At 40.4% G+C, this 25,127-nt stretch overlaps 2 long non-coding RNA genes and 1 pseudogene across 2 annotated transcripts in view; 2 read left to right on the plus strand and 1 right to left on the minus strand.

Annotated features, from left to right (window-relative positions):
- Nucleotides 1-25,127, minus strand: part of LOC138365874 (uncharacterized) — a 471,205-nt gene that overhangs the window by 367,183 nt on the left and 78,895 nt on the right. The gene's annotated exons all lie outside the window — the stretch shown is intronic.
- On the plus strand, nt 4,168-8,572 carry LOC138365933 (uncharacterized). Its single transcript, XR_011229077.1, has 3 exons — nt 4,168-4,326; nt 7,012-7,063; nt 8,024-8,572. It is a non-coding gene; the product is annotated as an uncharacterized lncRNA (long non-coding RNA).
- LOC138365873 (putative zinc finger protein 66) lies at nt 12,844-24,804 on the plus strand (annotated as a pseudogene).

The following is a 25,127-nucleotide window of genomic DNA, read 5'->3' on the forward strand; positions in this document are numbered from 1 at the left end:
ACCAGGTTCTTCTCCTCTGCCTCTATTGCTCTCACATTGCTCACAGCCATCCATACCTGCTTTTCCCTGCTGGGGTCTGGCCAGGTACCCAGTCCGTCATCATTAGGATCACCAACGTCAAGAAACTATGGCACTAAAATGCCCTTGTCCTAACCTACCAGAGGACCCAAAACAGAAAACGGGACAGTGTGTGAACTGTGCCTATTTTCAAGCTAAACTAAATTTCTTTCATCCTAAACCTGCTTCCAACATTTTTAGTACAGGGGTCTGCCTTCCCTTCATGTCTGAACTCAAACCTCTAACTAACACATTTCGTCCTCTTGACTTAAAACTCTAACGTAACTAACGTTACTAGCACTCTTCGTAGTAATCTGGTTCACACTGTTCCTCCTGCCTCTAATGCTGCTGGTGTCTACTCTATTTCCTGTTCGTCTTGTCCTCTACAATACTTTGGTGAAACTGGCCCTACACTAAATGACAGACTTAAAGAACACAAAAGAAGTGTTAAGTATGCAGACACAAGCAGTGCTCTCTTCTGTCATGTTAGGGATTATATAATCATCCTGTTGATTGGTCTTCCTCTATAATAATCTTTCCTGCCTCTACACAGACGCCGTCTTGTTGAATCAGCTCTGATACACAACGTACCCAACATGAACCTGAGTCCTGGCTGTGTTGTTGTTGACTCTTCCCTTTCACAGTACATACTCAAATGTTCCAAACTTTCTAACAAACGTGACCTAACATAAGCCTACCCTTCTTTTTCTCTTTCTTTTCTTGTTTTCTTTCTCTTGTTTCTCTCACGCTCCCATTCTTACTCTAATTATTACTCCCTATATTACACCTTACCTTTCGCCTTGCTTTTATCTTCCTCTAAGATTTCCGTCTCCTCACCTCTTTCTTGCCTTACCTTATGCCCGTGCCTCTCTCGTCTCATCACAGTCGGCTTGATAATGGATCAGGACGGACCGAAACGTCGCCGTTTCTTCAATTTCTAGTGTGTGGTTTGGTCAACATTTTTTCAGCCACGTTATTGTGACTTTTCATCTGTATAGCTTAATATTAAGAAAAGTGTGAAGAACACGTGAGATGGTCGAAGCCCCAATAACACCCTTAACACCTGTAATGTTAGTTTATTTGCATTTCGGCACTTGTAGGTCCTTCAATTAAACATGTGTGTTTCATCCACACGTACTGTGTAATTTGAACCTGTCACGTTGTTATTGGGATTTACTGATTTCCTATCTCGTCCATATTAGTATACAGTATAAGAAAAGATGCAAACTCCCTGGGGCTCATGTGCATTTCCAACCGTAACTACTCACATATATGTCTAACACACATTTGAAACAATTCTACATCTATTATGTTACCTGGCAACGCGACCAATAACAACAACCCCTTTACCAGTATTTACCCTGGTCTTTTTTCTGAATCTAAACTTATCCAGTTTATATCCATTGTTTTGTGATTATATATTTACCCCGTATCGTCATGGCCACCTGGTGACCCAAGCTATTGGAGGATTGTGGTATACGATATTCACCCGAGGCCCGAGGACCACTAACACTAGTGGCCTCCACAAGGACAGGAAGCCGGCGGCTTGTCTAAGATCCCCCCTCCATTTGTCCTGATGATCTTTTCCCGTTTGACTTTAACATTTAACAGAGTTTGGGCATTACGACTTCGGCGGGTAGGCGGTTCCATGGGTTTATATCCCTGTGGGTGAAGAAGCATCTCCTGTTCTCAGGAGATGCTTTTTGCTTTCAGTATGGCCAGGTATTTGGAGAGGAAGGGTTAGGTGGGTGTGGAGTGGCAGGAACAAGTTATAGATACTTGGCTGGGAGAGTACAATCCAAATACCATCCGGCTGACATCTTGCAACTCTAATATCATTACCTATCCTTAGAACCTTTCATTTGTCATCATTAAATTACATCTGCCATCTTTCGACCATTTCAAAAGCCAATTTGGATCGTCTTGAAGTGATTGTGAGTCTTCTTCTGAGTTTATTTCTCGGTCAACTTTCATATCGTTTGCAAATATGTAAATATTGCTGCTCGGTCCAGAATCTAAATCATTTACTGTATATGTATGGTAAACAAGAGAGGTCCCAGGACAGACCCTTGAGGCACTCCACTTACAACGGTCTCCCACTATGACTTAACACCATTTATACTAACAGTTTCCTTTCATATAACGATTACCTTATGCAACTTAAGATTGCACCCCAATAGAGTGAACTTCTTTCTTTTTAGTCAGTCTTTCGTGGAGTACAATATCAAAAGGTTTGCTAAAGTTCAGGTACACGACGTCACAATCTTTTCTACTATTAACTTCTTCAAATATGCTGGAATGTAATGAAAGCAAATTTGCCAAACATGAGTGGCCCTTAGTGAAACCATGCTGTGACATTTATTAATCTACGTTTTCAAGATGTAGATGAATTGCAATTATTAATTTAAGCAATTTTCTCACAATAAATGTTAAGCCAATTGGCTGATGGTTCGACACAAGTAATATATCTCCTTTCATAAAAAAATGGTACCACATTAGCAACCCTCCATGACTGGTACTCTGCCTGACTAAAGATTTATTAAATATCAAGGCAGGCTCATAAACGTCGTCTTTGCTTTCTTTAAGCACACTGGCAAATACCTCGTCCGGCCCTAGGGACTTGTTTCACTTTAATTGTTATATTTGTTTAATAACTTGTTCCCTGGTGATCATTAAACTATTCAACCTGTTCTCTTCACCACCCATATTCTTGCGCCCAACTACCACCGCCTACCACAACTACGTTAACAACTTCTAGTACCGCCACTCTTACTACTACTAGGCCTACTTCCAGGCCTACAACGGCTACCCTCACCACCTACCTTCACTACCACAACCCCCATCACCTGTACCATCAACACTACGACTGCCACAACAGTTACTGCCACTAGAGTGAAAAAGTATATAGGATACAAATGAAATTAAATATATCTAAATGTCGCAATTAATAGCCAGAACAGCACTACTTGGCCTAGTATGCAAGGCCCATTTACCTAACAGGCATTGATTTTCGTTATTTTCAAATATTTCTTTCCAAATTGATTTATTCCAATTATTATTATTATTATTATTATTATTATTATTATTATTATTATTATTATTATTATTATTTTTATTATTATTATTATTATTATTATTATTATTATTATTATTATTATTATTATTATTATTATTATTATTATTATTATTATTATTATTATTATATTAGGAACAAGAATTACAGACAGTTATGATTGGTTAGGTTAGGTTAGGATTGATAAAATTTCTATATTAATTTTAGCTAAAAAATCGTCATAAATGAAGCTTCTCACTTTCCCTGATTATTTTTTAATTAATTATTCGCTAAATACTTTATTATTCCATTAATATAAATTTTTGAAACGTATCATTTCAGGAAAATTCTGCTTATTAGGCAACTTGGCCAATTAGGAAGAGCATAAAATAATATATCCTGAAATGTTAGCGCGGCAAGATTTCCCGGGCGTTTGAAATTCGCGCGGAAATGTAGTTTGAGCCGTGAAGTAGTGCGATAATTTGACATATAATAAAATATTTATGCTAGGCTATAGAGACTTAAATCTCATGAAATTTATTTTAAGGTAATTTAAATTACATCACGATGCTCATGAAGTGTATGAGAATATAAAATTTGTTAATTATATTGATTTATTTCGTGAATGGTGGTTGGGTGTTCTCAGGCCGCCCGCAGCAGCCAAAGCGCGTTGCCAAGTGTACAAATCAATACACAATTACCAAATTTTACTGGAATATATTAATAACCTCATCATAAGCTTTATACACATTAGGTTAAATTTTGCAGATATTTATTTATTATGCTTACTATTTTGCTGTATATCAATAACATATATTGTGTCTCCTTAATGCGTACAAGAAGTAAAAAAAATGTTCATCTGGCAGGGCGTCATACATGTAATGAGCATCTGGAATGGAAATAAAAACTGCTAAAAAAATTTAATTATTCTATACAATTTTAAGAAATAAATGTTATTTTAGGAAACTAAAATTATTTCAAGCTTTTCAGATAGAATAGCTATTTAATTGTGGTGAAAAGTATTAGCCCCAACACTTATCTTGACCCATATCTCAGGCAGTTTTGTTTACATCGTGTGTATACGACCTTGTCGCCTGGAAGTGTAGTCATATTCTTGTCGGAGTGTACCCTGGTCACCTGGTGACCATGACCACCTGGTGACCCTAGCTACCTGGTTACCAGGTTAATGTCATCGCCCCGAGTCCCACCGGACGCAGGTAGTTCATACTAGTGGTGGTGCAGGTGGATATTAATGAGGAGAGGTACCCTGGCAGCAGGGAAGTATAAGGAGGTCCCCCCCCCCCTTGTGTTCCTGGGGACTGTGTGTCCCCACCTTGTTTACCTTGGGGACTGTGTCCCCACCTTGTGTACGTGGGAACTGTGTGTTCCCACCTTGTGTACGTGGGAACAGTGTGTTCCCACCTTGTGTACGTGGGAACAGTGTGTTCCCACCTTGTGTACGTGGGAACAGTGTGTCCCCACCTTGTGTACGTGGGGACTGTGTGTCCCCCCACCTTGTGTACGTGGGGACTGTGTGTCCCCCCACCTTGTGTACGTGGGGACTGTGTGTCCCCCCACCTTGTGTACGTGGGGACTGTGTGTCCCCCCACCTTGTGTACGTGGGGACTGTGTGTCCCCCCACCTTGTGTACGTGGGGACTGTGTGTCCCCCCACCTTGTGTACGTGGGGACTGTGTGTCCCCCCACCTTGTGTACGTGGGGACTGTGTGTCCCCCCACCTTGTGTACGTGGGGACTGTGTGTCCCCCCACCTTGTGTACGTGGGGACTGTGTCCCCCCACCTTGTGTACGTGGGGACTGTGTGTCCCCCCACCTTGTGTACGTGGGGACTGTGTGTCCCCCCACCTTGTGTACGTGGGGACTGTGTGTCCCCCCACCTTGTGTACGTGGGGACTGTGTGTCCCCCCACCTTGTGTACGTGGGGACTGTGTGTCCCCCCACCTTGTGTACGTGGGGACTGTGTGTCCCCCCACCTTGTGTACGTGGGGACTGTGTGTCCCCCCACCTTGTGTACGTGGGGACTGTGTGTCCCCCCACCTTGTGTATCTGGGGACTGTGTGTCCCCCCACCTTGTGTATCTGGGGACTGTGTGTCCCCACCTTGTATATCTGGGGGACTGTAATTACCTAAGTGTAGTTACAGGATGAGAGCTACGCTCGTGGTGTCCCGTCTTCCCAGCACTCTGTCATATAACGCTTTGAAACTACTGACGGTTTTGGCCTCCACCACCTTCTCGCCTAACTTGTTCCAACCGTCTACCACTCTGTTTACAAAAGTGAATTTTCTTGTATTTCTCCGGCAGCTTTGTTTCATTAGTTTAAATCTATGACCTCTTGTTCTTGAAGTTCCGGGTCTCAGGAATTCTTCCCTATAAATTTTATCGATTCCTGTTACTATTTTGAACGTAGTGATCATATCGCCTCTTTTTCTTCTATAATAGAAGAAAGGTGCCCACCACAAGGTGGGCCATTGTGTGGCCCACCTTGTGTTCCTGGGGACTGTGTGGCCCACCTTGTGTATCTGGGGATTGTGTGGCCCGGCCCACCTTGTGTATCTGGGGACTGTGTGGCCCGGCCCACCTTGTGTATCTGGGGACTGTAATTACCTAAGTAATAAACCTAAGTGTAGTTAAAGGATGAGAACTATGCTCATGGTGTCCAGTCTTTCCAGTACTTCTTATCATAACGCTTTGAAACTACAGATGGTTTTGGCCTCCACCTTCTCACCTGTTCCTTCTAGTCTGTTCCTTCTCACCCTCGTCTGTCTGTCAGATAATGTTTCATCCTTGTCAGAAGCCCCTTTCTGTACCTGAGGACTGTACTCGTCTAGTTGTACTTGACTATTTGTGCCAGCAGGACCGAGCATTGACTCATGGATCCCGCCTTTCTATCCATTGGTTGTTTATAGTAGTGACTTGTCTTATTTCCCTATCATATCTAGTTTTAAAATTATGAAGAGAGTTTGCTTCCACAACCTGTTCCTTAAGTTCATTCCATTTTTCCACTACTCTCATGCTAAAAGAAAACTAACTAGCATCCCTGTGACTCGTCTGACTTTCTAGCTTCTACCCATGTCCCCTTGTTCTGTTAGTATTCAATGTGAACATTTTGTCTATTTCCATTCTGTCAATCTTAAGTATTTTATATGCTTCTATCAAAAACACTCCTCACCCTCCTTTTTGCTAGTGTCGTCAGGTTTAGTTCCTCCAGTCTCTTCATACCCCCCCATCCCACGTAACTGGGATGAGCCTCGTTGCAAACTACTAAACCTTTTCCAGTTTCCTTATGTGCTTCTTCAGGTGGGGACTCCATGATGGGGCAGCATACTCTAATACTGGTCTCACTTAGGCAGTGTAAAGTGCTCTAAATACCTTTTTACTGAGGTTTCTGAATGATCTAACTTTTGCCAGTGTAGAGTATGCTGCTGTCATTATCCTATTTACATGTGCCTCAGGAGTTGGATTACACTCCCAGGTGTACCTCACAGCTGTTCCTCTCAGCTGTTCCTCATGGGTGTACCTCGCAGCTGGATCTCCCGAATGTACCTCACGGCTGTTCCTCCTAGGTTTACTGTACTTCACAGCTGGTTCTCCCAGGTGTGCCTCACGGTTATTCCTGTCAGGTGTTCCTCCTGTGTGTATCTCTTGGGGTACTCTGGAGACAGGACAGCACAAAACAATTAATGCAAAATAACATGCATGTATGAAAAATGCTTTTATATTAAAGTGAGATAAACATCAAAAAATTATATAGAGAACATTATACAGTAGTTTATTATTTAATAAGTGATTTTTCTTACTAGATATATATTGTAATCTATGTATTCTTACTATGTATATATTGTTGTTTAGTTGTGTAATCTTATGTGACTTTTGTCTTGTCAGATGGAGTGCAGGAGAACAGAGTGATTTGTTGGAAAGGGCTCCATCATGGCTGGTAAGTTAACAGCAGGAAAGCTAATGCTAATACACTATTGTATGCTTAAATTTGTTCTTATTTAATTGTGACTAAAAGACTTTTAATCACAAAGATGATATTTATTCAAAATAATTTGCCCTCTCTGATTTGTGTATAGTACCTGTATACTTTTTTCTAAATGGAGGATTTAGCAGTACAGTATCCTTTTTTTAGCTGGCTAAATATTTGTATATTTTATTTACCACCTCCAGAAGCAAAATTAATACCAACCATAGAATTTAGTTTCAAATATTAGTACTGAATTGCCAAATGACTATGAAGACCCTGCAAGGACAAAATACTGTACAGTTTGGCAGACCAACATTTTTAACTATGTAAAAGGGATTTTTTCAATATTACTCAACAGGTCATACTAGGGTAATACAGGGACATCTCGGTTTACGAATTTAATCCATTCCTGGAGACAGTTCGTAATTCGATAATTCATAAACCGAAGCAAATTTCCCCATAAGAAATAATTGGAAATGAATTACGGTAATCTGTTCCTGACTCCCCAAAAAACTTCACTTCAAAGTAAATTTTATATCTAATTCACCCAAATCTTCACTACAAAATTATGTTCAAGTTATTACTTACCTATGCTGACTCCTGTTGGCATATGGAAGATGGTGAGGAGGGGGTTTGGAGGAGAGGTGTTACTGTTTGGAAGGAGAGTCCCCTTCCTATAACATCAGGCAGTGAAGACTTCTCTGGAATGCACTCTCTGGCACATTTTGCCTGCATTCCACTAGGACCTGGTTGTGGCTCACTGCTTGATTTTCTTGCAAGAAAACGTTCCATTGAAGATTGTTTTTCCTTTCTATGCAACACTTGTCTGTAGTAAGGCATCACATTGTCATTGAAAAGGTTAATGCAACGGCCTACTACAGCTTTCTCTGGGTGAGTCGTTTCAACAAAAGTTTGCATTTCTTCCCACAGCCTACACCACTTCCTAATTGTTGAGGAAGAGACATTCTCTACTGCCTCATCCTCCCCCGAAGAAATATTCTCGGCTGCCTCTTGTTGCTGCTCCTTTTGAAGGGCTTGGAGTTCCTCGGTGGTCAGTTCTTCATTGTGTTCTTCCACCAACTCCTCCGCATCAGCACCATCCAATTCAAAGCCCATTTTCCGGCCCATAGTAACAATTTCCTCAACAATAGGCACTTCATTTACAGGCTCAAACCCTTCAAAGTCTAGTTCTGACACACATTCAGACCACAATTTTCTCCAGCCAGAGATCAGGGTTCTTCGAGTCACTTCTTGCCAGGCTTTCTCAACGAGTTTTAAAGCACTACAAATGTTAAGATGGTATTTGCGGAATTCTTTGAGGGTGAGGTTTGTGGCATCAGTCACTTCAAAATATTTCAGGGAAAGTGCCCTTTCATAAAGATTCTTAAAATTCGCTATGATTTTCTGGTCCGTAAGCTGAATTAGAGGAGTGGTGTTAGGAGGAAGGAACTTTATTGTGACAAAATTAACCCTTGTGTTGCTAAGGGCCATTGTCACCCACAGGTGCATAACAAAAAAAAAAAATTCTTCTAAACTTGTTAATTTGTGTTCCCTGATCACGGGAAAAATAATAAAAAAATCGAAAGTGGCATATTTTGCCCGCTATAGCGCGGGGAAGACGCAAAAAGAGGTGCTGACTCAGCATGCGTCCGAGGCAGCCTGTTCAGCCCCAGCTGTCAGGCAGGAGTAGCCACAAGGAGATAATTACCTAATTATTTCAATGTCTCTGATTGATTTTTCTTCATTTTTTTGCTGTAATATTATTCAATAGTGTGCAGTGTGATATATTTATATAATAAAATGTGTGAATCATCTCTGTACTCAAAATTATGGTGTGCATATTATTGATTCAATTATTCTGTTCATAAAACAATAAACAAATACTTTGTTGGTTATTACACTATATACACAGGTTATATATGTATCTACATGTTTTGTTCACCATAACGAACCACTAAGTTGATGTTGCAAGTCAAAAAGCGGCGAGGTGTGGCCACCACATCTGCCAGTCAGCCTCTCGCTGCCACTCTCTCCCACTCTCTCCCTCAACTCCCTCAATGACTCCTCACTCGCCCACATCCTCCTCTACCATACTGTTTTTGCTTTTATTCACTATATACAGGCTTTATATATAAGTTTCTACATATTCTGTTCACCATAACTGTTCAACTAAGCTGGTATAGTGCCCAAAGAGCATAGAGCCACCCCTACCAACATGACAAATCATGCAGATGTCACCGCCTCCCTCACCAAAAAGGCTTCTACCCCACACTCCTTTTGCTGTTATTACATTATATATACACGTTATATATAAGTATCTACATTTGTGTTCACCATAACAAACCACTAAGTTGGTATGCTTAGTGGCAGTGGCAGCCTGCCACTGGCTGGCACTCCCTCCCTCCCTCACCTTACCTGACTCTCCACCATTCTCCTCCCACCATACTGTTTTTTGCTTTTATTCAGCATATACTTACATATATAAGTATCTGCATGTTTTGTTCACCATAGCGAACAACTAAGCTGGTATAGTGAGTCCAGACAATAAAAGGTAGTCATACAGAGTCAGCAGACAATGCTACCTCTCTCCCACCAAGAATACTCCTCCCACTACAGCGCTAATTATCGCAACAGTCCTGCTATTATCAGAATCCTGGTCATTTTTATCACAGTCAGGGGTCTTATGTAATACTGTACTATCATCGCTAAATAATAGCATGTACAGTACATATATATTATGGCATTTTTAGGCGATGCTGTGGTCACAAGCTGAACAGCAGTGCTGTGATCTCATTCTGTACTTAATTGTGCTTGCGGGGGTCGAGCTCTGGCTCTTTGGTCCCGCATGTGTGCGTCAACCTTGGTGGCTCACTCAGTACTGAGGACCTCACACTCGGGAATGTGGCCCACGATTTTTTTTTAAATTGCGTCTGTTAACAAGAGCCCTGATGAAGGCGAGGTGAACCCCATGTATCTGCGGGTCGTTTAAATCTTGCTTAGTACTCCAACACGTCATCTGACATGATGCGCACTTTTGGGCAAATTACTCAACACGTCATGTGACGTGTTGCGCAGTTTAATGGTTAAATTTGTCCTACAATGCATCTTCCATGCCTGGAGGATGAGCAGGAGCATTGTCGAGAAGAAGCAGGGCCTTGAGTGTCAAACTTTTCTCCTGCAGATATTTTTGTATGGCAGGGCACTCCACCTCATTCACCCACTCTGTAAAAAATATCCTAGTCACTCATGACTTACTATTAGCCCTTCACATCGCACACACATTTGGCTCTTTTCTGCACACTATTTTTTTGAAACCCTTGGATTTTCAGAATGATACACAAACAAGGGTTTAATTTTCAAATCGCCACTCGCATTTCCACACAGCACAAGAGTAAACCTATCTTTCATAGATTTGTGTCCGGGCAATGATTTCTCCTTCTGGGTAATTTATGTCCTCTTAGGCAATCTTTTCCAGAACAGTCCTGTCTCATCACAATTAAACACTTGTTGCGGTAGGTATCCCTCAGCCTCTACAAAATCTTTAAATTCTTCAATAAATCTTTCAGCCGCTAGTTTGTCTGAGCTGGCGGCGTCCCCATGCCTCACAACACTATGAATACCACTTCTTTTTCTAAATTTTTTAAACCATCCCCTGCTTGCCTTAAAGTCTTTCGTATCTGCACTCGTTCCAGGGGTTTTCTTTACAAGGTTTTCGTGCAATACACTGGCGTTCTCACAAATGATGGCCTCTGAAATGCTACCACCTGCTAACTCCTTGTTGTGTATCCAAATTAATAACAACTTTTCCACATCCTCAAGTATTTGTGTTCTTTGTTTTGTGATTGTTGATATGCCTTTTGCCACTTTAGTATTCAGAATGTTCTTTTTCTTGGCAAGTAAAATGCATGTCGTTGACATGGATTTGTTGTACTGCCTAACTAGTTCAACAACATGAGTACCAGTTTCATGCTTACGAATGATCTCTTGTTTTTCCTCTATGGTCATTCTCGCATGTGATTTCTTGCCTTGAACCTTACCACTGGCTTTCTTGGGGACCCATGGCAAGATATATAACAACAACTTTTATGCTCAAATAGCCAAAAATCTGAAAAAAAACTGTAAATCCTTGTGAAGAATACAGGCGGGATAATCACTGGACACGAGGCACTGGTAAACTGAGGCACAATCGCCGTGCCACCACGTGCTAGGTCAGCCGTATGCGTATCAAGAAACTTGTATCCCGATTAAAATTTTCCGAACAAATCGGGCTTGTAACCCGAAAAGTTCGTAAACAGGGGCGTTTGTAAACAGAGGTACCACTGTACTATTAACGTCCTACGTTAATAGAATGCTTACAGAAGGACTGCCCTAAACACACGCAGCTCAAAGTGAAGATTAGACCAAGTTCATGCAACAAGTGACGCTTATAGACACATGCACATGAAGCAAATACTAAAGGTTAGAAATGACACAAGCAAATGGCCTCAAAAACCAGTCCAAAAAATGGCCTACACTTAGCTTGAAAAGAAGTGAGACTCTCCATAGCTGGAAAATTGAGAAATGTATGTATACTCGCGGTACGTCACTGACAGGATGTATACTCCTGAATGTACTGTATGTATACTCGGACATCAACTAGGGGGTTTGAGCTAGTTTTGAGCAAATCATTTGGGCCTGAGTAAATTGTTTGGCAGAACTGTATGGTTGTTTCTTTGAATCTTGCAGCTTTTGTATTGCTTTGCTTACATTCCTGAATGTTTCTCGGTGAAGGTCATTGTAATAATCCTCTTTTCCTGTGCCTTTGTGAGGGGGAGAGGGGGGGGGCAGGTTCTGGCTCTGGTGCCCTGGTAGGCTAACAATACTGGACTCCTATGACTGATGTGACTCTGTAGAGGAGAGCCATCTCAATGAGATAGCTTCAGGGAACCACCTTACCAGAAAGAGGCACTTCATTACATTCAATTCTGGGTTCATGGTATCTGCATTTTTTCTTGTTGAGTTGACATCATTTAATTATAAGTACTCTCTATTTTGGTATTTTTGCTGGTATATGTTCACTTAATTTGAAGGATTTTCCAGGAGCCTAATGTGACTGGAAAGGTACTGATCGCTTTTTAATTCTGAGTACTTCAATTGCACCTGTGCTGTCAGGAAATGCTCATCTTCCAGTCCACCTTTCTGACTATAGGGCCTTAAACTATGTTGGTCATTGAATAAATCCACAAGGGCCATGATGAGGGTTCAAACCTATGTCCAGTGATCTCAGACATGACTTAGTCATTGTGCCACGACCAAGGTAAAAGAATTGCAATCGGGAGTGCTACTGCCCTCACATGGATCCCGCAAGTCTCTCCGAGACACAAACCGGGGTTTTACACAATATCCCCCCATGCACTTATGGGGGAATCGCTCATTGCCCTGACCTCACTCATGCCCCCCATGAGTGAGGGCAGTAGCACTCCCAGTTGTAATTAAACTCATTGTAAAATGAGTTTAATTGCAACTCATTACAGTTGCATAGTGATTTTAATAACTAATTATAGTTATAAAATGAGTTTAATAGTCTAAACTCATTATATTCCTATCATTTACAGTATTCATTACATTCTCGTTACTCTTTATAGTACCTAGTAAACATTGCACCCCCCTGTAATGCAACTCTAGTTTATAATTATATCTTTATTTCCAGGTGAGGGGACCCATCTGGCAGTCTTTGAGCTGGGCAACAGCTCCTCCACTGAACCTGTGCACATCGGTGCTGGAAGAGTCACGGGGGAATAATGCAGATGGATCTGAATGGTAAAAGCAACAATGATACCATTGTCCAACAAGGAGGAATGGGTCAGGTTACTGCTGAAGAGATGACCCATGTGACTATTGCAGATGGACTGATGGAACATGATGTGGATGGCACAATGGTGCAGATTGTGGATGGTACTGTGGCACACATTGTGAATATGGGATGGGGCAGATAGTTTTGTGATGGCATCCAGTCAAATAGTGGAGCAGGATATAGCGGAGGTGGTTGGAGGAGCTCTGGCACAGATAACCAATGGAGCTACTAACCTCATCAAGAAGGAAGAGGAGCTAGAAAATGAAGTAGTCTTGAAATTTCTTTTGTCATCTTTGTTTTTTATTTTTCTCTACCGCAGCCCTGTCCATTTGGTTTATATCTTCACCTCTTATACATTTGTACCCGGCAGAGAGTGTAGTGAGTTATTGGACCACACTCTGATGGTATTGGCTTGACATATTTTTGCATTGGTCTTGATGCCCCATTGCAAACCAACTGATTCCTTTTATTTGCCCTCCGTAGACAGGGTTGGCAATCTGTTCTACTGCTTAAGTGTTGTGGAATCTTACCAACAGGCTTTGTCTGTAAAGTATTTTCAAGATACAAGAGTACTATCAACTCTTCTTTTGTACTCCTCTAACAGTTCTTTCTTGCCCAACATTTTATTTTATCTCTTGGATCATATGTGAAATATAATCACTCTTTCACTTCTTAATCGTATCTTGCATAGCTCCAGCGTGTGAACAGACAAACCTCCAATTATCCGTTTCGCTGCTCTTGTTTAGTGATACAGTTGTAAGTGGATTTTATAACTCCTAAAGTAATTTTATATCCTTTATTATATTAATCTATCACAGGCTGAAGAAGATGGACTTGATGTTGATCCAGAAGGTACCCTAATAGATGAAGATGATGATGATGATGACGTCCCTGTAAAACAGGAGAGAGGAAGAAAAGTCAAAGGGAGAAAGAAAAGAAAGCGTCGCCTGACCTTCACACCCAGGAAGTTAAACAAAGTATATCAGTGTGAATATTGTCCTGCCAGATTTGCCAGAGATACTCAACTCAAGTATCACTCGAAAGTGCACATTGATGACCAGACAGAGGTGAGTTTGACAGGGTTATGTATGTCAGGCAACATTTTGTTTAATTTTAGGAGCCTCGTAAGTACGAGGCATGTTTTCTCACATGTTTTCTGTGGGGAAGCCCTGTAGGTTCCAGGGAGCCTCCGAGGCTCTGCAACATGCACAGTATGTGCTTGTTACAACAACTATAAATATTATTTACATCATTGCTAATACATGTAAATCAGTTACATATAAGCATTTTAGATTAAGCTTTAAAAATAAACCAAAATATAGAACAGTGTATTCTGTACTTACACTTCCTGATTGGTGATTCTTATACCAAATTATAGGTTCGAGGCCAACTATCTTTTATGTCCTTTCTTTGGGTCTAATGAGTAGTTGGTCAGATTAATTTACCCGTAATTAATAATATTTATTAATAAATTAAATCACAAAGTTGGATACTTGAGAGAGCTGTCATTTAGTGATGCCCCATTACTTTCAGATCATATCTTGGGTTTTGTGCACTGAATGCATAGAAAATGTGTAAGCATAATGGGTCACTGACTAGGAATCTAGTCCTGACCAAACTAAGGAGAGCAAAGAGAACATGAGAACAATAAAACTGACTAACACTGTCAGTAACCAAGAATGTATCTCCTCAGAATAATAATATCCAGCAGTCATTTAAGATATTATTATCTTCACTGCACCTAATTAGGCTGCCACCTTGTATAGATATACGTGTACTCAACATAGACCACTGGACATCAGAAACTTTCTTCACTCGCTCATGTCTCGACAGCAAGTGGTGATTTTGTCCAAATTGCAAGCTAAGTCGCTAATGCAAAAGATAGGTAGTCCCCACTGGTCACTTTGGGTCACATGACATATAAAGCATCATATCATTTGATAACATGAGAGCAGTGCCAGGAACCATTTTGTTTAACCTAGCATATTACATAAAATGCATATATTATCTAATTTCACATAATATAAAATTATGTATCCTATTTAATTTAAATGTTCCCTAGTAGTCCTCCTACATCCTGGTTATGAATAAATCCAACTCGGAAAGAAGGCAGAGTAGTGTTAGAATAGACTGCTTTATCACAACATTGTGCCACGAAGTCTAGTACTGCACTTGTCTTTAAAATCTCACTGCAAACGTTAATTATTTGTATTTCCATATAGTACTGCTTAGTTTCTAGCGGGCAGGATATCTTTGCATTTGCTTTTGGCAAATGTTGGGCTCATTGGTCCATCATCACTTAACCAATTTCCACTTCATTGATATGGTTGGGGAGTGGAGGGGAGGGGGGCACTTAGCTTTTAATGGAGGAAATGTATAGTAGATTGGGTGCCTAGTCCAAACTCCTCTTGCTGTATTGTAGGGGGATGCAGTGTGGTGTGTAGCATCACCACACCCAATTGCTTATTATTTAGACTGTGGAAATTGGTAGAAAGATTATTACACCACCCATCTTTTTTCTTAAATTCATAGTACTGTATACTGTAATGAAACCAGTAAAATTCCTAATGCAAGTAAAGTTTGTATGCATGGTATAGACTATATTTCAAATTTGCAATTAAATAAACAAACTTTTGATTATTACTCTTTGCTTTTATTGTTTGTTATCTGCAATTTTGTTATATTTACTACTATCTTAATTTACAGAAATTTGAATGTGACCAGTGTCATGTTGTCTTCTCCCGGATGAATAAACTAATGAAGCACCGCCAGCGTGCTCATCAGGAAGCTCTCTCGTGTAATCAGTGTAATTCCCAGTTCACACACATAAACAGCTACAGATTGCACATGCGTCTTCATAGTGGAGAAAAACCGTATGAGTGTAATGAATGTGGAGCCAGGTTTGTTCAGAGTAGTCATCTAAATATTCATAAACGTTCACATACTGGTGAAAAGCCATATCAGTGTGATGTATGTAAACAGTCTTTCAAACAAATATCACATCTTAGAACTCATGAACGAATTCATACACAAATGAAACCATATACTTGTCCTATGTGTGGAGCTGCTTTCATACAAAAAAGTAGTTTGAACCGCCATAGTAGGATTCATACTGGTGAGAAACCCTATGTGTGTGTAATATGCCAAGCAGCATTTTGCGTTAAGAATAATCTTACTCGCCACATGATAACTCATACTGGTGAGCAGCCATACAAATGTGATCTTTGTCCAGCTTCCTTTGGTCAAGCTATAGACTTAAAGAGACACAAGATAGCTCATACTGGGGTGAAGCCATTTCAGTGTGAATTATGTGAAGCTTCATTTAGCCGTAAGAATAACTTGAAGTGGCATGTATATAGTCACACAGGTGAAACGCCTTTTAAGTGTGATGAAGATAAGTGCATGGCAGAGTATACTCGTCCACGAGATCTTAAGAAACACAAATTAAGCCATGGCCCTGCTAAACCACATGTATGCGAGACTTGTAATCAACACTTTCCTCAGTCTAGTGGTCTTAAACGGCACATGATGACTCATACAGGTGAAAAGCCTTTTGTGTGTGAAAAATGCTTTGCTACATTTGTTGACAAAAGTGCTCTGAAAAGACATATGTATAAACATGTTGGTGTGAAGCCTTTTGCTTGCAAGAGGTGTGACACAACATTCCGCGAGTTTCGTAGCCTTAAAAGACACTGCTTACAAGTTCACGGGGAAGAACCCGATAATAGACAAGCCCACATGCAGCTGCAGCCACATCTTCTGCAACAACATATACAACAGCAGCCTCAACAGCAGCATCAGATCACAACAATACCTGCAGGAACCATTATCACCACTCAAGATACATCACATCTTAATCAGTATGCACAAGCAGCTCCACAGCAAAATCCCCAGCAGATGGCCCAGGTGCCAACATTAATGCTTTCTGGTGGACCAGGGCAGCCTGCTCGTGCTGCAAGGCCAGCCAACAATTGTCAGAATCACACTGCTCATGTTCTTACATTTGGAGGTAATAATCAGTGGCAGTCCTGGTGCTTCTGTGAGACTCCAGCCATTCCTGAAGCTGCTCAGCAAGTGATGGTGGCTACTACTACTACCTCTGTCAGTCTGCCTGTAACCACCCATCAGCAACAGGTTCAGCAAGCACAGCAGCCACCACCTCCACCACCACAGCAGCAACAGCAGCAACAACAGCAGCAGCAGCAACAAGCGGCACCATTTACAATGTCTGTAAAAGCTCCCACAATGCCAACTCATATACAGCTACAGTTTCCTTTTGGAGACACTCAGCCTGCTACTAGCCACACTCAGTGGGTAACTAACTGGGGGAAGTAAAAATATTTGTAGCTTTGTATTGTTGAATACAGGTATTTTATTTGTATAGAGTTTCATGAAGGAAACCCCCAAGTAATGGAAATAAATAAATTATATATATATATATATATATAATATATATATATATATATATATATATAATATATATTATATATAAATAAAATATTACACTGAATTAATTTTCATTGATTTGCCAATTCTTTAGTATGAATACATTATTAAAATTATTCAAAATTATGTTTTTGGAATATTTAACTTCACGACCATACAAAAATGATATAATAAAACTAATTGTACAATCTATATCTATAAAAGTGGGTGCTTGTCTATTCAATAGTCGAGACTAGACGCTTGGGGCTAGCCTGATAGAACTTTGCATAGTGATTTGTGATTGTATAGGGAGTGTCATAGGGTAATTGGGGCTGACCTCTGTGTCCCGTCTTAACCCCCTGCACTGTGCACTTGATTTCATGTAACAACTTTATGGTGTGGGGGTTAATTAATTATTAACATTAACTGAAATATGTAAAAACATGAAAAATGTCAGAATATTGCTAACTCAACAATTTTCATTTCAATTCATAAAGCGCAAAAACTTAAAAGGAAAACATTAAAACACTGCTAAATTCAATAATTTTTTGCACTAACCCGTAAAGTGCTTTAACCACCTTGCTGCGCCGAGTTTATTGTGAAATTCCCCCTGTGCGCATGAAATAAAGTGTTCCCAAAAAATTCTTTTTTCTTCGTAAAATGATAAATTCCCTTCCCTGAACATGTCTATGTAAAAATAAATACCAAATTCCACTTACTTTGGCAGTGGGGACATGGACAAGGTTCGCTGTGACGTCATCAGGGCCTGGTCGCCCGTGCATGAAACGCCCAGACACGGTCGTGCGGGCCATTCAAGTACCGGGTGTTGCCACAAATATATTTTCAAATATTTGTTCTATGTATTTCCAATGTGTTTTTTTTTTTTTTTTTTATTGTATATGATGCATATTTGGGTCCTTTACAATATGTATACAGTAGAACGTTCATAATGTTCCATGGATCTGTGATACATGTGTCAGTAATGTGTCCACATAAATGTTTATTGTTGCTATATTACTTGTTAAAAATTCACTAAAATTACAATATGTACAGTTTCATTGTATTACACACTCAGTACTTCGGAAGTGAGTAATAGTCAACAAAGTGGTCCATGGTGAACAGCGCGACTTCACTCTCGTTGCACCAGGTACAGATAAAATTTTGCTTCCTGTTTCTTCATTCTGTGTGCTTGCAAATAACGCACTCATGTACACCCTTGGCTTTAGTACGTGTAGGTTGTATGTAGCCAAGCTTGTAAAGCATAAGGTAGCATTGAAAAGATTATAGGAAAAGATTAATTTGTAAGGTAGTCTTGAAAAGATCGCTTTGTATGATCCCACACAGGAAGAGATTCAGTTTGCCCCAAAGAGTGTCCGTCAGTCAGGAAGAGATTCAAGTATTCTTGAAAATATCTATGGAAAACACCACCATGGAAGCCGCTAACACTGTTCATCTATTCTACTTGTATCGGATGCATCATCACTGAACACAGAAAACGATATATCTATGTATCATCTAAATAAATTGGAGATAGCATAGGATTGCAAGGGGTGACGCTCAGAGTTACAACTGGATACACTCGCTGTATCGTCCTCATAGGTGCTGTATCACTTGCATCCGACCTTTGTGTTAGGTCCTTATTGCACCTAGCTTCACCAATATTATGACCCTTATGTTCTTCAAACAATAAGGTTTGAATTTCACCTACAGAGCATTATCTTTTAACACCGCGTCGGACAGGTGTTTGGGAGCCAGAGGTGCATGCGCCACCCATGGTTGCTCATTCAGTACTAACCCAGCCAGCAGCCCTAGGGCATTCTGGGAATTTTTTCCAAGATGGCTGCTTCTCACTGGAGGTCATAAGAGTCCATTTCGTACACAACCAACCTCGTACACATTAGAATGGGTACGGAAAAAAAAAAAAAAAGAGTTTTCTCGGTTGGGGCAGTTTCCCGCCAACCGAGAATACTCGGCTGACGCAGTTAAGTGGTTAAGGCACTATGCACACAGCAAGGATTAAAATGGATCAATTCTAATTTGAAATCTCGGCAACCAATAAAGTCTGAAATAGAGTTTTGATTTCTAGAGTTCGTCAAAAGATTTTCAGCTGTTATTAATATGCCAACTTACACACAACGTAACCACAACATTTTCTGAGGTAGCCCCTTGATGGCTCCCTAATGCTGTCTAGCAGAGATGGCTTCAAACTTTTGGGTAACATCAGTCAAAGGAGTTCTGTTTGACCTACCAGGGACCAGAGCCAGAACCTGCTCCCCATCATCCCCCTCAGAGGTACAAATAGTGAGTGACAATCTACTACCTCACTGGGAAAGCATCCAGAAAGTTGGAAAGCATTACAGACAATTACAAGGATCACATAAAATGAAGCCTTAAAATTGCCAAACAAATTTGCAAAAGATTCTAATTAAACAATTGGTTTACTCAAACTCATTAATACAGATAGCCTCCACCAGCCTGTCCAGGCCCCGTCCCAGAGCTGGCTTCCTTCAGTCTGTTCTGATGCTGATGTGTTTTTATCAACAACTTTTAGTTCCTTGGGTCATCAATTTTTGTAGCAGAGCCCTTACACTTTCAGTTAAGTGCCAGCCATCTTACTGACTTCACACTGGGGGGGCAATTTGCTAGTGTTTCATTCATTTATTTTAGTGTTTGCTTCATGTGCATGTTTTATATCTGGCTTTGTTGTGTCGGCTTGGCTTCTTTAGTGCTCAGAGCTGCATGTGCTCAGGGTTTTCTTCCCAGGATGCTCATTAGTGCTGCCCCTGCACTGATAGTTGCTTCTGTGGTGTGGTTGGGAGTTGGCCCCCGAGTAGCCAGGCCACCAGAGTGAAGTGCCTCGCCTTGGGCTGTTCATGAGTATGTACATTATTTTACTCCTCTGTTTGGGCCCTTGGGTGCAGGGCATTCTAATCGGTTGTGCTTGGGGTGCACTAATGTTTATACAGCATGCCACCCCCAGCCACATAGGGGATGGGGGTGGCCCCATCCACTTCATCAGCAGAGGCAGTCTGGTCTCACTGGGGTTTTGGAGTTTTTGTCTTTACAACTGCCAGTCAACTTCCAACCAGCTGGAAGGGACCAACAAAGGTCCCTTCTTGGATCTTGGTTCCTTCTGTTGACGGTCCCTTGCTTCAGGAGAATTTTTCTTGTCCTCCCTTCCATGGATGAGTATGATTAATTTGCAAGGGTGTGACAAAAAATAAAAACAAATTGTGTACTAACCTTTTTGGATCACCCTAAAATGTATATACAGTGGTACTTTCATTTACAAATTTAACTGTTACCAGAGACGGGTCGGAACTTGAAACAAATTTTCCCATAAGAAATAATGTTGAATTAATCCGTTCCACATTCCCAAAAATATTGACTTAAAATATATTTCATACATAATACACACACATATTTTGTACTATAGTACTGTATGTACAAGTTATAGTTATCCTCTTCCATTATAACATCAGGCAGTGATGACTTCTCTGGGGTACTTTCTCTCCTACGTTTTGCAGGCATACCACTAGGACCTGGTTGTGGCTCACTGCTTACTTGTCTTACTAAGAATCTGTCTAAAGACACTTGTTTTCCTTGCATTTTAACTCTTGTCTGTAGTGAGACATCACTTTGTCATTTAATAGGTCAATTTCGGTAGTTGTATTTTTACTGGTAGTGGAAAAATTTTTAGGGGTGAAAACATCAAATGTGAAAAATATACTGTATATATATTTTTTGGACCATCCTAAGGTCCAGTCTGGAATCATGCTCGGGAATGATGATCCTTTTAGTGCCTTGGTGGCCAGCTCAGCCTTGGTTTCTGGCTCCTCTAGCCCGGTGTCTGAACATGGGCATTTTTCCATGGCTGTGCATCTATTGGCAAATCAGCCAATAGATGCATTTGCCAATGCATCTGAGAGGTGAAACAACCACACCTCTCAGGTGGGTTTCCTGCCTATTTCAATGTCCCTGGACCTGGTAGGGCCTGTGTTTCATTGGGTCGGCAGTTGCAGCCAGTTGTCTCGACTTCGCATTGAGGAGTGAGGACTAACCACCTCCCAGGTAAGTCCCTGTGTTTTTCCTTGTCTTTGGGTAGTTAGCTCCGGGGAGCCGATGGGGCTCCCCCTAGAAAACCAGCATTTAATATAATGAAATGCCATTCTCTGGGTGAGACTTGGAGGTTCCCCCGCATCCCTCCGGTTGGCAGTGTTTTTGCGTGTTTTTTACATCCAGCTTTAATAACTGCCGGTTGGATCGCCGGCGCGAGGGTCTGGGGCTCCCCCTTCCCCTCTAAGGGAGGGCAGGGTTTGCAGACAGCGGCACGGCAATGTGATGACATCATGCTCGTTTACTACTTTCCGTTTGGGGAGTTCTGTCCACTTGTTCACCTTTCAGTAGTAATATTTTTACCAGAATAAAAGTTTGGTTTTTGAGGCGCCTATCTTTCTGGGTGCCAGACCCAGTCAATGGCAGACATAGAATGCTCCCAACCACACGGGGGTTTCTATAGGCCATTGCTGAGGGGGGCCTCTCTGAGGGGGCCGGGTTCTGGTTCGTGGTCCCCGGTAGGCAAGAACTCCAGGCACTTTGACTGATGCCAGAAAGCTAATAGATACACATCAGCCTGGATAGCTTCGGGGAGCCTCCGGGTCTTACCCAGAAAATGGCATTTCATTTTATTCAACGCTGGTTTTTTTGTAGGCTCTTGCCTCTAGATGCAAGGTGGGGGAGTTTCATGCTCATGTGCCGAGGCATGGATTCTGCTTCTTTGACCCTAGTGGTCATTTTGTTCATCAATGGCCTTTTTCCTTCTTTTCTGGTGAAGAATTAATAGGGGGTCCTTTTGTGATTGATGCTTTAGTGTCCAATGCTATGATGTCTGGCCTGTTGGTTTGGTAGCTTCACTACACACTATCACTGTGACCATCTTCATAAGACTTCCTCACTGTTATCTTCATAACAGTTTTCCTCACTGTTACCATCTATATATCAGTCTTCCTTGCTTTTACCATCTTGATTTCCCAGGCACTTTACTGTCACCATTTACATTGCACACTACCATAATGCTACAGCATGGTTCTCTTGATTCTGGGGGGGCTCCCAACATGTATTAATGTTGAAAATAATATGCTGGGTGGATCTTAGTGAGGATGGACTCTGGTATTTAGTATGACTGGAATTTGGTATCATTAACCATATTATGTAAATGGGGTTGGGGCATGAGGATCAACCCCAACTCACCCATGACCATTTCCCAACAACCATCAGTCACCCTGCAAAGTTTGGTGAGAGAGATCACAAGTAATTTGGCATCCAACCTCAGACAGACCTCCTTTTTTTAGATATGGATTCAGAATCATTGGCGAACATTTTTGTATCAAAAATATAAATTTCATACCATTTGTTTTTGTGCACAAATTAAAAATGATTATGAACATCAATTTATTTATATTTCATTATATTATTTTATTTTATATGAAAAAAAGGTATAATGTGTGGTTTTATTACAGATTTTTGTGAGGCTTATAGTCACTAGCACAACGATAATGATTTGGGCAAGTCGTAAAGTTAAGAAAGAGGTTAAGGTTTACATGGAGAATTTAGTGATTTGTAAATTGCAAGGCAAACACTCAATGTTAAAGAAATGAAACCACTGTAGTACCTGAGGTACAGAAAGATGATTAAAGTAATTTGTATTAACATTAATTATAGATGGGTAGTGATGACTACAGTATATAACATTAATAATATTGGATCATCATGATAATGAGAAATGATATTAATGGAGCAGTTATATTTATAGATTCTGTAGTAACATACAATACTGCGAGCCAGCTGACACAGCCAGGACTTGTTCAGATTAATTAGGACATATCTCAGGGCTAGGCATGGTGACAGGTTGAGCCAAGGAATCCTAATAGATATAACAAAATTTATTTTACTGAACAATTTTGACTGAAATAGAGGGTTGAGTGTAATGAACAGCCTCTTTCTGAGTGGCTTCTTGGTAGCTCCCTATTCCCACCCTGTCTTCCATTTTCTATGTGGGAATTGGATTGGAAGTGGCTGCTCAATAGTGATGAGGCCAGATGTCTGGGACCCTGTATGACCTGGGGCTGCCAAGGGAGTTAGAGTAGGTGTAGTTTGTGATTTCTAACAATTCGGTTGTTTGACTTTTCCAATATTTCTCTTGGCGATGTAGGTTGTTTTGCGACACTTTTTGACTTTGTAGGCAGTTCGCTCCAGTGATGGGTAGAGCTTTCTTTCATTCCCACATGCTTTCCTGCTCTTATGAGGGAGGCAGTATATTGACATTTGCTCCTGGAGTCTTAAGAAATGTGCTAGAGCCTGATGATTGGGGTGGCCCTGAGGTTCCAGAGTAGTAAGCGAAAGGAACTACTAAAGGGCTAGAAAGCTAGAAACAATTATTAGAATAATCCTCATTCAGTAATTATTGAAATTAAATTGTGACTTCTGCACAGAACCAGTGACGGTTTTATGGCATTGGACTGTGTAATAGAATAGTGGAGGTTCAATAAGCTCCACTCACTTGTGACATGAGATATTTAATTGTTTTTTCCATGTCACAATGACTTAGAAATAATGGTTAATAAAACAGTTTGAAAATGATTGTATTATGTGATGCACTGAGGCATCAGTGGAAGCTGAAAGTAGCAAACAACATGTCAAGGCATTATAGAAGGCATTCCAGTGACTTACATAGGAACAAAACCACTCAAAGGACCCCATACAAACCTTATGATTTATTAAATCTCTCTTTACTAATGGAATTTTGCTTAAATTAAAGGTTTCCTGCATATGTAAGCATTAATGTTCTCAGAGGATAGTGCACAGTTAGCTCATTATATACTATACTCATTAAATACTATAGTATTGTGGACACTAGAAGACACTTGTTTGCTAAGTAAATATTGCATGTAGAAGGCAGAAATGTGTATGTGTGTATTAAGTTAAAATAAGGGTATAATAAGGTAAACATTTTGAGGAAGCTGGCATTTTGAAGAGAGAATGTGCAGATGTGGTGTATTATTTGTGTGTGATGAAACATTTAGATGTTGCCATCATAATGTGTAGTGGGAGTGACATGTCCAATAGTAAAGTACTGTTGAAATATAATATGATTGGATATATGGTGCACTCACCACTTAAGCATTTCAGAAATATGTTTTGTGATATATTTAATATAGTGATCATTTTTTTTAAATGACCAGATAGCTAACATGTCATTCCATAGTGTTTTATCAACTGATTTTGTATTTTTTTGTATACCTTAAATTTGTTTACTGTGAACAAGTAACTTATATACTGTGTATATATTTTAGATGAACGCAGTGCATAATTTGAATACTGTATGCAAAGCTATTGTTAGGAGTATGCATTCTTATATTAGCGTGCCAAAGTCATTTTAAAACTACAAGACTAACTTGTTTTATAATAACCTACTGATAGTTTTGTGTAATATTCCAGTGTAAATAATTTGACCCAGTATAAGATCTTCTTGAACTACTGAATATTTATACATGCCATGTCACTGCTTCAAATGTCAATTTTTATACAGATTACTATTTTATCTTTTAGAGTGTGACCATTGCTAATGTAATGTGTGTAGTCATAAAAACACTACTTCACAAGTTCATTAATTTTCTCAGCATGAGTGCAAGAAATGAATGCACATCAAATGTGTGTCTTGTACGCACTTCAGGGATTGTATTGTTGAAGAAGTTAAAAATACATTGTGTTTGGTCC

Source organism: Procambarus clarkii, chromosome 18 (assembly GCF_040958095.1).
Source record: "Procambarus clarkii isolate CNS0578487 chromosome 18, FALCON_Pclarkii_2.0, whole genome shotgun sequence".
Lineage (NCBI taxonomy): Eukaryota > Metazoa > Arthropoda > Malacostraca > Decapoda > Cambaridae > Procambarus > Procambarus clarkii.